This window comes from Rhinoraja longicauda, chromosome 8, assembly GCF_053455715.1.
Source record: "Rhinoraja longicauda isolate Sanriku21f chromosome 8, sRhiLon1.1, whole genome shotgun sequence".
Lineage (NCBI taxonomy): Eukaryota > Metazoa > Chordata > Chondrichthyes > Rajiformes > Arhynchobatidae > Rhinoraja > Rhinoraja longicauda.
The window spans coordinates 7,081,107-7,094,356 of NC_135960.1; the positions used below are offsets into that span (position 1 = coordinate 7,081,107).

At 47.5% G+C, this 13,250-nt stretch overlaps 1 pseudogene across 1 annotated transcript in view; it reads left to right on the top strand.

The window, feature by feature from the left end:
* Positions 1-13,250, top strand: part of LOC144595735 (contactin-associated protein-like 5) — an 852,226-nt pseudogene that overhangs the window by 351,501 nt on the left and 487,475 nt on the right. Inside the window, exon 6 of the transcript XR_013547532.1 lies at positions 5,590-5,774. The product of XR_013547532.1 is annotated as a contactin-associated protein-like 5 (transcript). The remainder of the gene's footprint in view (positions 1-5,589; positions 5,775-13,250) is intronic.

Below are 13,250 nucleotides of genomic sequence, written 5' to 3' on the forward strand. Positions count from 1 at the left end.
AGTTGTAAAAACAAATCAGATTTATTTATAGCCTTTATGTAGGAAATGGTCCATTCTTTATCCTGGTCTGGTAATTGTTTGACTCCAGAGCTTCTGAAAGCAGTGCTGGGATGTAATATTCTTTAGTTTATTTTGGTTTAGAGATACAGTGCAGAAACAGGCCCTTAGGCCCACCAAGTCCGCACCGATCAGCGATCCTTGTACATTAATCCTGCACACGCTGGGGACAATCTTTTACATTTACACCAAGCCAATTAACCAACAAACCTGTACGTCTTTGGAGTGTGGGAGGAAACCGAAGATCTCGGAGAAAACCCACGCAGGTCTGGGGGAAAACGTCCAAACTCCGTACATAGAGCACCCGTAGTCGGGATTGAACCCGAGTCTCTGGCGTTGCAAGCGCTGTAAGGCAGCAACTCTACCGCTGCGCCACCGTGACCGCCCTTCAAGGAAGAATTTTCACAATTATCATTGCTTGCCTTTTAAATGTATGTACAGTATTGCAGTGGACAGGGACATGGATAGGAAAGTTTTAGAGGGAGATAGGGCCAAACATGGGCAAATGGGACCACCTTGGATGGGGCATCTTAGACAATAGACAATAGGTGCAGGAGTAGGCCATTCGGCCCTTCGAGCCAGCAATGTGATCATGGCTGATCATTCTCAATCAGTACCCCGTTCCTGCCTTCTCCCCATACCCCCTGACTCCGCTATCCTTAAGAGCTCTATCTAGCTCTCTCTTGAATGTATTCAGAGAATTGGCCTCTACTGCCATCTGAGGCAGAGAATTCCACAGATTCACAACTCTCTGACTGAAAAAGTTTTTCCTCATCTCAGTTCTAAATGGCCTACCCCTTATTCTTAAACTGTGGCCCCTGGTTCTGGACTCCCCCAACATTGGGAACATGTTTCCTGCCTCTAACGTGTCCAACCCCTTAATAATCTTATACGTTTCGATAAGATCCCCTCTCATCTCATCTTGGTCGGCTTGGATGAATTGGGCCAAAGGGCCTGTTTCTGTATTCTATCAGTTTATGACTCTACAATGCCACAATAAGCTGGAGTAACTCAGCAGGTCAGACAGCATCTCTGGAGAAAAGGAATAGATGATGTTTATTCCTTTTCTCCAGAGATGCTGTCTGACCCGCTGAGTTACTCCAGCTTTTTGTGTCTATTTTTGGTTTAAACCAGCATCTGCAGTCCCTTCCTACACTTTATGACTCTTATCATCTTGTGGGACCAAGCTACAACCACAACTGTGCTTCACATCACAATATCAGATCCCACTGCTCAAAATGCCAACTTGCCCTGTTGCATCAGCAATCTCTCTATCGTTTCTAATTTTCATTCCAGGAATAGACACAAAAAGCTGGAGTAACTCAGTGGGACAGGCGGCATCTCTGGAGAGAAGGAATGGGTGACGTTTCGGGTCGAGGCCCTTTTTCAGCCATTCGGTGCAGGGATTCTAGTAGCATAGTTCGGAATTTCCAGAGGGAGACATTCATAAAGTGAATTTTAGCATCATGTCTAATGTCTGAAGAAGGGTCCATCTACCCACATCATCCAGAGATCCAGTGAACGTCATCCATCCATGTTCTTCAGAGTTGCCAGAGTGGAATTCATTCCCACAGATGGCTGTGGAGGCCAAGCCAATGGATATTTTTTAAGGGAGAGATTGATAGATTCTCAATTAGCAAGGGTGTCAGGGGTTATGGAGAGAAGGCAGGAGAATGGGGTTGAGAGGGAAAAATAGATCAGCCAGGATTGAATGGTGGAGTAGACTTGATGGGTCGAATGGCCTAATTCTGCTCCTACAACCTATGAACTCCTGCTGCCTGACCCGTTGAGTTACTCCAGCACTTTGTGCTTTTTTTTAATGCCTAAGCAGTCTTAAATGGCCAACTTTCACATATGCACATTGTGTTGCTTTTCGTCGTTATGATATGAACTTCGGCAAGTTGGGCTGAAGGCTTATGACTTACGCTGCGTGACTCTATGACTCTGAAGTATTTGATCACAGGAATGCACAGGAAATCTGAAACTAAAGCAGAAGATGTGAGAAAATCCAAATTCTACGGACTACCACAGTCTCACCCTATGTTCTCACCCAGCATGGGCAAGTCGGGCCGAAGGGCCTGTCCCATGCTGTATGACTCTATGACTACTTGTAATTGTTATTGCAAACTACAATATGATCTGCAATATCATATTGCACTTTGGAAATCAAACGGGAAATGGAGTTTTGGTCTCCTAATTTGAGGAAGGACGTCCTTGCTATTGAGGCAGTGCAGTGTAGGTTCACGAGGTTAATCCCTGGGATGGCGGGACTGTCACATGAGGAAAGATTGGAAAGACTGGGCTTGTATTCACTGCAGTTTAGGATGAGAGTGGATCTTATAGAGACGTACAAAATTATAAAAGGACTGGACAAGCTAGATGCAGGAAAAATGTTCCCAATGTTGTGAGAGTCCAGAACCAGGGGCCACAGTCTTAGAATAAAGGGGAGGTCATTTAAAACTGAGGTGAGAAGTAACTCTTTCACCCAGAGAGTTGTGAATTTGTGGAATTCTCTGCCACAGAGGGCAGTGGAGGCCAATTCACTGGATTAATTTAAAAGAGAGATACATAGAGCTCTAGGGGCTAGTGGAATCAAGGGATATGGGGAGAAGGCAGGCACAGGTTACTGATTGTGGATCCTCCTGCACCTATTTCCTATGTTTCTTTGTATCAAATGCAGACAGAGGAGGATAGTTTAACCTGGCCTCATGGTTCGGCACAGACATTGTGGGCCGAAGGGCCTGTTCCTTTGTTGCACCGTTCAAAGTTCTATGTTCTATGATTTGCTTCCAGATCCCATTTACTGTACTTCCCTACAGCCATCAGGCTATTAAACACAACCTCCAAATAAGCTCTGAACTACATTGACTTGGGGGCATTGGTTTTGTCTATTTGCACTATTGTTGTTTTTTCTTTGTGTGTGTGCATGTGTGTTTATGTATGTGTGTGTGTGTGTGTGTGTGTATATATATGTGTGTGTGTGTGTGTGTGTATGTATGTGCATGTATGTGTGTGTGTGTATATATGCATGAGTGTGTGTATATGTGTGTGTATATATACTGTGTATGTGCGTGTGTATATATATGCGCGAGTATGTGTATATATATGTGTGTGTGTGTGTGTGCACAGAAACATAGGAAATAGGTGCAGGAGTAGGCCATTCGGCCCTTCGATCCAGCGCCGCCATTCTATATGATCATGGCTGATCACCCAGAATCAGTACCCCGTTCCTGCTTTCTCCCCATATCCCTTGATTCTGTTAGCACTAAGAGTTAAATCTTTAACTATATATATATGTGTGTGTGTACGCATGTATATATGTGTGTGTATGTATATTTGTATATTTATTTATATGTGTGTGTATATATGCGTGTGCATGTGTATATATGATCACATTGAATGGCGGTGCTGGCTCGAAGGGCCGAATGGCCTACTCCTGCACCTATTGTCTATTGTCTATTGTCTATGTGTGTGTGTGTGTATGTATGGGTGTGTGTGTGTATGTGTGTATATATGTGCGTGTGTACATGTATGTATGTGTGTGTGTATTTGTATATATATGTGTATGTATATATGTGTGTGTATATGTGTGCGTGTATATTTGTGTATGTATATATATGTGTGTGTGTGTGTACATATATTGATATATATATATCAAGTCAAGTCAAGTCAAGTTTATTTGTCACATACACATACACGATGTGCAGTGAAATGAAAGTGGCAATGCCTGCGGATTGTGCAAAAAAAAGTTACAATTACAGCATATAAATTAAAATGAATACCGAAAAGAAAATTTAGTCCCTGGAGTTATAATAGTTCACAGTCCTGATGGCCTGTGGGAAGAAACTCCATCTCATCCTCTCCATTTTCACAGCGTGACAGCGGAGGCGTTTGCCTGACCGTAGCAGCTGGAACAGTCCGTTGCTGGGGTGGCAGGGGTCCCTCATAATCTTGCTTGCTCTCGATCTGCACCTCCTGATGTATAGGTCCTGCAGGGGGGCAAGTGTAGTTCCCATAATGCGTTCCGCCCAACGCACTACTCTCTGCAGGGCCTTCCTGTCCTGGGCAGAGCTGTTCCCAAAGCAGACCGTGATGTTGCCGGACAGTATGCTCTCTACAGCCCCAGAGTAGAAGCACTGAAGGATCCTCAGAGACACTCTGAATTTCCTCTGCTGTCTAAGGTGGTAAAGGCGCTGCCTTGCCTTACCCACCAGTGCGGCAATGCGCGTTGTCCATGTCAGATCCTCTTTGATGTGGACTCCCAGGTATTTAAAGCTGCTCAAACTATCCACAGTAGACCCATTTATCTCCAGTGGCATGTACGTCCTTGGATGTTTAGCCCTTCTAAAGTCCACAATCAGCTCCTTAGTTTTAGTGACATTCAAGAGGAGGCTATTGTCCTGACACCAGAGTGCCAGATCAGCCACCTCCTCCCGGTAGGCCTTCTCCTCGTTGTCGGAGATCAGGCCCACCACCACAGTGTCATCAGTAAACTTGATGATGGAGTTTGAGCTGAACCTGGCCACACAGTTATGTGTGTACAGGGAGTACAGTAGGGGGCTAAGGACGCAGCCCTGGGGGGATCCTATGTTCAGGGTGAGGGAGCTAGATGTGTGTTCCCCCATCCTGACCACATATATATATATATATATATATATACATATATATATATAATGTGGATGTGTGCATATGTATATATAAACACACTGAACTTTTTTTCTCGTTTATTATATTTTAATTTCGTATGTCAACTGCAATTGGAGGCCAAATCACTAGATGAATTTAAGAGAGAGTTAGATAGAGCTCTGGGGGCTAGTGGAATCAAGGGATATGGGGAGAAGGCAGGCACGGGTTACTGATTGTGGATGATCAGCCATGATCACAATGAATCAAAACGTATAAGATTATTAAGGGGTTGGACACGTTAGAGGCAGGAAACATGTTCCTAATGTTGGGGGAGTCCAGAACAAGGGGCCACAGTTTAAGAATAAGGGGTAGGCCATTTAGAACTGAGATGAGGAAAAACTTTTTCAGTCAGAGAGTTGTGAATCTGTGGAATTCTCTGCCTCAGAAGGCAGTGGAGGCCAATTCTCTGAATGCATTCAAGAGAGAGCTAGATAGAGCTCTTAAGGATAGCGGAGTCAGGGGGTATGGGGAGAAGGCAGGAATGGGGTACTGATTGAGAATGATCAGCTATGATCACATTGAATGGCGGTGCTGGTTCGAAGGTCTGAATGGCCTCCTCCTGCACCTATTGTCTATTGTCTATTGACAACAATCAAAAGTGGCAATTGGTGCTTCAGAGTACCATAGTTGACGCTTTGCTGCAAATGTTGCCAGTTCCGTAGGACTACCCAGGGTGGACAACGAGGACATAAAGCAGCCCCCACCCAGTTTCTAATATTGTTTACAGTGTACTATGTTTACAGATTCTGTTGTGCTGCTGCAAGTGAGAATGTCATGGTTCTATCTGGGACATGTGACAATGGAACACTCTTGACCCTTGACTCTGCCTCACCCTCTCTTCCCCAGGTGGCCGGCCCCTGCAGGCTGTCAGTGACCGCTCCTCTGCCACGCTGGGCAGTCTGCTCGATGACCAACACTGGCACTACGTGGCAGTCGAACGCAATAAGAAGCAAGTGAACTTCACGGTGGACGCGGACACACAGCAGTTTCAGACTAAAGGGGACTCTGAATCCCTGGATCTCGATTACGAGGTAAACAGTCCTTTAGTTAATGGGTCTGTGTTGGTTTTCTTTTCCCATCCCTCCCCCCCCCCTCTCCCCGCTCCCTCGCCCCTCCACCTTTTTGTTTTTCATTTTCTTTTCTTTCCCACCCCCTCCCCACTCCCTCCAGACTGAAGAAGGGTCTCGACCCGAAAGGTCATCCATTCCTTCTCTCCAGAGATGCTGCCTGACCCGCTGAGTTACTCTGGCATTTTGTGTCTGCCTTTACTTAATGGTATCGATTAAAAAAAACACAGTGGAAAAAGAAAAAGGTTTGCTGTTGAACGCTTGACGTCTGTTGGATTTGTGCCACGATTAAAGGTGAGCACAAGAGGGTAGGGTTGCCAACGACCTCACTCCCAAATAAGGGACAAGGTGATGTCACCGCCCCGCGCCCCGCGCCCCGCGCCCCACGTGACCTCACCCATCCAGCGGCCACGTGCTCCCGCTCCACCAATGGCGGCGGCCCGGGCCGGGTGGCGGGTTGCTTAGCAACCTCCGTTAGGCAGTGCCCAGGGCCTCCAGACCTACACTGTCCGGGCCTACAGCGGCCCCCAGGCCTACAGTGTCCGGACCTGCACTGCCCGGGCCTGCACTGTCCGGATCTACACTGTCCGGACCTACACTATCTGGACCTACAGTGGCCCCCGGGCCTACAGTGTCCGGATCTACACTGTCCGGGCCTGCACTGTCCGGGCCTGCACTGTCCAGGCCTACAGCGTCCGGGCCTACAGCGCCCGGGCCTACAGCGCCCGGGCCTACAGCGCCCGGGCCTACAGCGCCCGGGCCTACAGCGCCCGGGCCTACAGCGTCCGGGTCTACAGCGACCGGGCCTACAGCATCTGGGCCTACAGCGTCCGGGCCTACAGCACACCCCCGGGCCTAATACGGGACAAGGGCGGTCCCGTACGGGACAAACAAATTTAGCCCAAAATACAGGATGTCCCGGCTAATAAGCGATAGTTGGCAACCCGAGAGGAGAGGTATAATGGCTACAGTACAGAACAAGTGCGCATTGTTAGGAAGCTTAAAAGAACGAAATATGGGACTTTGAGGAGAGCGGAAGGATCATCAGTCACAAGGAAGCCTACTGCTTCTTAATAGGTGAACGGTGCCTTCCTAGTCTCTCAACATATCTCTCAATGTCTCCTCTCACCAGAAGACCATCGAATTGTCTGCTGAACTGTCTGTTTCGATTACTTTAATGGCCTTGTGTAGTAACTTCATCCAATGGGTTTATTACTCATTGTGTGAGAAAAGATTCCAATTGACATTTTGTCTGATTCCTTGGAGCCAATTATGCTCAGCTCCCCTGCCTCGTGGCTCAGAGAATCGAGCTCTGTTGGTATCTGGGGCTGTAATGTAGATAATTTGGTCATTGCTTACGCTGCACAAACCTGCCTCCCTATTTCTTACCTTCCTGTGCAGATTGCATCTCAGGAGTTCAGGTGAACACGCACAAGGAAAGGTTTAGAAGAATACCAGACCAAGTGGACCCTTTGTGCCCAAACCTCTCCTGCATTGGTGCAGCACCCTCTCCTCCCCCTCCCCGCCCCCTCCCCTCGCTTCCCCTCCCCCCACCCCTCAACTCCCCCCTCCCCTCACTCCTCCCCTCCCCCTCCTCCTCCCCCCCTCCCCTCCCCCTCCTTGCCTCCCCTCCCCTCTCCCAATTCCCTCCCCCTTCCCCCTTCCCTCCACTCCATCCCCCACAACCCCCGTCATCCTCCTTCCCCCCCCTCACTCCCACCCCCATCCCACCACCTACCTACCTACCTCCCTCCCTCCCTCCCTCCCTCCCTCCCTCCCTCCCTCCCTCCCTCCCTCCCTCCCTAGGAGATAGATTTAAACTTTAAAATATGAAAACCTTAAAAATATAACACCGATTTCAATGAAACTTCTTCCATTAGCACCAAAGGGACGACGGTGAGTAAGGTGGGCCTACAATTGTCGCGCTATCGTGTACCAATTTGGCTGTAGTTCAGGAACAAACAAACAAACAAACAAGAGTTTTAGTATATAGATGTGTCGGAAGGAACTGCAGGTGCAGGTTCGCACCGAAGATAGACACAAAATGCTGGAGTAACTCAGCGGGGCAGGCAGCATCTCTGGAGAGAAGGAATGGGAGACATGTTGAGTTGAGACCCTTCTTTAGACTGAGAGTCAGGGGAGAGGGAAGGTAGAGATATGAAAAGATGCAAAGAACAAACGAATGAAAGGAATGCAAAAAAAGAGCAAATCAAAACCAGCAAAGATGATCAAGGAAAGGTGGAGTCCACAATGGTCCATTGTTGTCTGTGGGATAGACATCTCTCCTGAGGTGCTACCTGTCCAGCTGAGTTTCTCCAGCATTTTGTCTCACGCTGAGTTACTCCAGCATTTTGTGTCACGCTGAGTTACTCCAGCATTTTGTGTCACCTACTACATCCTATCTTTGTCCCGCCCCCTCCCCTGACATCAGTCTGAAGAAGGGTCTCGACCGGAAACATTCCTTCTCTCCAGAGATGCTGCCTGACCCGCCGAGTTACTCCAGCATTTTGTGTGTACTTTCGATTTAAACCAGCATCTGCAGTTCTTTCCTACCCAAATCACCCTGACCACACTCGCATTTCACTCCTAGCATCTCCCCTGAGATGCTGCCTGACCCGCTGAGTTACTCCAGCGTTTTGTGTCTACCTTCGAGTTAAACCAGCATCTGCAGTTATTTTCCTACACAACTAAACTAAACTGAACTAATCAGTTGGGAGTTAAAAACATTCCCTTGACAACATTTTGAAAAGCAGTGGTGTCATGGCCAATATTCCTTTCTCTCGCAAGATCAGAAAAAGAGTTTAATTTAGTTTAGAGATGCATCGTGGAAACAGGCCCTTCGGCCCATCGAGTCCGCGCCGACCGGCGATCCCCGCACACTAACAGTATCTCTGCACACTAACAATGTTGGGGGAGCTCAGAACCAGGAGCCACGGTTTAAGAATAAGGGGTAGGACGGAGATGAGGAAAAACTCTTTCAGTCAGAGAGTTGTAAATCTGTGGAATTCTCTGCCTCAGAAGGCAGTGGGGGCCAATTCTCTGAATGCATTCAAGAGAGAGCGAGATAGAGCTCTTAGGGATAGCGGAGTCAGGGGGTATGGGGAGAAGGCAGGAACGGGGTACTGATTGAGAAAGATCAGCCATGATCACATTGAATGGTGGTGCTGGCTCGAAGGGCCGAATGGCCTCCTCCTGCACCTATTGTCTATTGTCTATAGTATCCTGCACACACTGGGGAGAATTTACAATTATACCAAGCCAATTTGCCCACAAACCTGGACGTCTTTGGAGTGTGGGAGGAAACCGGAGCAAACGGAGAAAACCCACGCAGGTCACGGGGAGAACGTACAAACTCCATACAGACAGCACCCGTAGTCGGGATCGAACCCGGGACTCTGAAGCTGTGAGGCAGCAACTCTACCGCTGCGCCACCTTCTTTGTCCTTGAATTGTGGGAGTTGTCATCGTCCTTAAATCAGCCACAACTTTTCTGGTTTGAGTGTCAAAATATATATATATATTTTTTTTTAGATGCACCAAGTGGTGCTGATTGAGAATGATCAGCCATGATCACATTGAATGGCGGTGCTGGCTCGAAGGGCCGAATGGCCTCCTCCTCCACCTATTGTCTATTGTCTATAAGTGGGCCACAAAGTGGGCTCCATATAAATTAAAGACTTCCTATTTTTTGTTTGCACACCAATGAGGCAGTTGAAAATTTAGTGCAACTCTGATTAATAATGGCCGTTTTTTATGTCTGCCTGGGACAATCCATTAACACATTCAGCAGGCTGTAAAGAATTCTCATTACTCTCCAGATGCCTCTTTGATCACTCTCAAGCTGGGACAGGAGGTGTCGGTTTTGTCCATGCAAGTGAACAAATCACCCATTTTGTTTTCTTGTCTCTTGATGCTAAAGACTGATGTATATATGTATGTAGATACGTTTCAGATTTAAATTGTTGTGTTTATTTATTTTTTTAAGTGTGGTGGAGTTTTATCACCCAAACAGCTGTTATTCCATCTGGCCAGTACCATGTCTCAGTTGAGCTGATGCTTATTATCTCAACAGTCGTAGTGCTGATCTGCAAATTTGAGAATAGTTTCCCTACCACGCTTGAAAGTATTCATGTATGGCTTATCTGACCTGTTTGGATAGTCTTCAAAACAAAGCTGTTCAATGAACCTCGCTCGGTACATGTGGCATTCATAGCGAGGGGCTTTGAGTATAGGAGCAGGGAGGTTCTGCTGCAGTTGTACAGGGCATTGGCGAGACCACACCTGGAGTATTGCGTACAGTCTTGGTCTCCTAATCTGAAGAAAGACATTCTTGCCATAGAGGGAGTACAGAGAAGGTTCACCAGATTGATTCCTGGGATGGCAGGACTTTCATATGAAGAAAGACTGGATAGACTCGGCTTGTACTCGCTGGAATTTAGAAGATTGAGGGGGGATCTTATAGAAACTTACAAAATTCTTAAGGGGTTGGACAGGCTAGATGCAGGAAGATTGTTCCTGATGTTGGGAAAGTCCAGAACAAGGGGTCACAGTTTAAGGATAAGGGGGAAGTCTTTTAGGACCGAGATGAGAAAGTTTTTTTTCACACAGAGAGTGGTGAATCTGTGGAATTCTCTGCCACAGAAGGTAGTTGAGGCCAGTTCATTGGCTATATTTAAGAGGGAGTTAGATGTGGCCCTTGTGGCTAAAGGGATCAGGGGGTATGGAGAGAAGGCAGGTACGGGATACTGAGTTGGATGATCAGCCATGATCATATTGAATGGCGGTGCAGGCTCGAAGGGTCGAATGGCCTACTCCTGCACCTATTTTCTATGTTTCTATAATAAACCGAAGCCTGAGTAAAATCACAAGTTAAAACCGTAGAGACGTCACGGTGGCGCAGCGGTAGAGTTGCTGCCTTACAGCGCCAGGAACCCAGGTTGCATTCCGTTTACGGGATCTGTCTGTACGGAGTCTGTGCTTTCTCCCTGTGACTGCCGGGTGGTTACGGTGGCGCAGCGGTAGAGCGCCTTACCGCGAATACAGCGACAGGAGACCCGGGTTCGATCCCGACTATGGGCGATGTCTGTCCGGAGTTTGTACGTTCTCCCCGTGACTTGCGTGGGTTTTCTCCGAGATCTTCGGTTTCCTCCCACACTCCAAAGACTTACGGGTTTGTAGATTAATTGGGTTGGTATAAATGTAAAAATTGTCCCTAGTGTGTGTAGGACCGTGTTGATAAAACAGGGATCGCTGGTCGGCGCGGACCCAGTGGGCCGAAAGGCCTGTTTCCGCGCTGTATCTCTAAACTACACTAAAGACCATGTGGGTTTTCTCTAGGACCTCCAGTTTCCTCCCTCATTCTAAAAACGTGCAGGCACGTCGGTTAATTGACTTCTGTAAAAATAAATTGTCCCTTGTGCGTCAGATAGAACAAGTGTGGGCCGAAAGGCTTGTTTCCATGATGCATCTCTAAAACTAAACTAGTGTACTAGTTGGTTGATGCAGACTCGATGGGCCGAAGGGCCTGTTTCCACACTGTATCTCTAAACTAAACTAGTGTACGGGTAATCGTTGGTCGATGCAGACTCGGTGGGCCGAAGGGCCTGTTTCAACGCTGTCAAGAGGCTTTTAGATTAGTTTAGTTTAGAGATATTGTGTGGAAACAGGCCCTTCGGCCCACTGGGTCCGCACCGACCAGCGATCCCCGCACATTAATACTACCCTACACCCACTAGGGACAATTTTTACAATTTACCAAGCCAATTAATGTACAAACCTGTACGGCATTGGAGTGTGGGAGGAAACCAAAGACCTCGGAGAGAAAACCCACGTGGGTCACGGGGAGAACGTACAAACTCCGTACAGACAGCACCCGTTGTCGGGATCGAACCCGGGTCTCCGGCGCTGCATTCGCTGTGAGGCAGCAACTCTACCGCTGCGCCACCGTGACCGCCCTTCTCTAAGCTAAAATTAAACTAAGCTAATTGGACACATTAGAGGCAGGAAACATGTTCCCAATGTTGGGGGAGTCCAGAACAAGGGGCCACAGTTTAAGAATAAGGGGTAGGCCATTTAGAACTGAGATGAGGAAGAACTTTTTCAGTCAGAGAGTGGTGAAGGTGTGGAATTCTCTGCCTCAGAAGGCAGTGGAGGCCAGTTCGTTGGATGCTTTCAAGAGAGAGCTGGATAGAGCTCTTAAGGATAGCGGAGTGAGGGGGTATGGGGAGAAGGCAGGAAAGGGGTACTGATTGAGAGTGATCAGCCATGATCGCATTGAATGGCGATGCTGGCTCGAAGGGCTGAATGGCCTACTCCTGCACCTATTGTCTATTGTCTATTGTCTATTGTCTAAACTAAAAAGGAGGATTGTAGCCTGCTCATTACATTTCTGAACTAATATGAGATCCAGAATTGTAACAGGTGATGCTGTGTTTAAGAATAGATTCTGTGCACAATCTTCATGATCTACGAGAGATCAGGGAAAAGGGATTCTCCAAAGATCAGCACATAAACAGACAGCTCTTCAGAAAAAGAGAGTTAGTGCTCTCTATTTTCAAGTTTGTTTAATGCAAGTGGCACTGATCAATACCTAATTATAATCATTGACCCACCAGCACAGTGGCGTAGGTGGTAGAGCTAATGCCTCATAGTTCCAGAACAAGGGGTCACAGTTTGAGGATAAGGGGGAAGTCTTTTAGGACCGAGATGAGAAAGTTTTTTTTCCACACAGAGAGTGGTGAATCTGTGGAATTCTCTACCACAGAGGGTAGTTGAGGCCAGTTCATTGGCTATATTTAAGAGGGAGTTGGATGTGGCCCTTGTGGCTAAAGGGATCAGGGGGTATGGAGAGAAGGCAGGTACGGGATACTGAGTTGGATGATCAGCCATGATCATATTGAATGGCGGTGCAGGCTCGAAGGGCCGAATTGCCTACACCTGCACCTATTTTCTATGAGACCCAGGTTCAATCCTGACCACGGGGGCTTGTCTGTACGGAGTTTGCACGTTCTCCCCGTGACCTACGTGGGTTTTCCCGAAAATCTTCGGTTTCCTCTCACGCTCCAAAGACGTACGGGTTTGTCAAGTCAAGTCAAGTCAATTTTATTTGTATAGCACATTTAAAAACAACCCACGTTGACCAAAGTGCTGTACATCTGATTAGGTACTAAGGAAAAAATGAAACATACAGTAGCACGCAAACATAACTGCACATACAAAACAGTTCACAGCGCCTCCTCAATGAGCCTCAAACGCTAGGGAGTAGAAATAGGTTTTGAGCCTGAACTTAAAGGAGTCGATGGAGGGGGCAGTTCTGATGGGGAGAGGGATGCTGTTCCACAGTCTAGGAGCTGCAACCGCAAAAGCGCGGTCACCCCTGAGCTTAAGCCTAGACCGCGGGATAGTCAGTAGCCCCAAGTCAGCCGACCTGAGGGACCTGGAG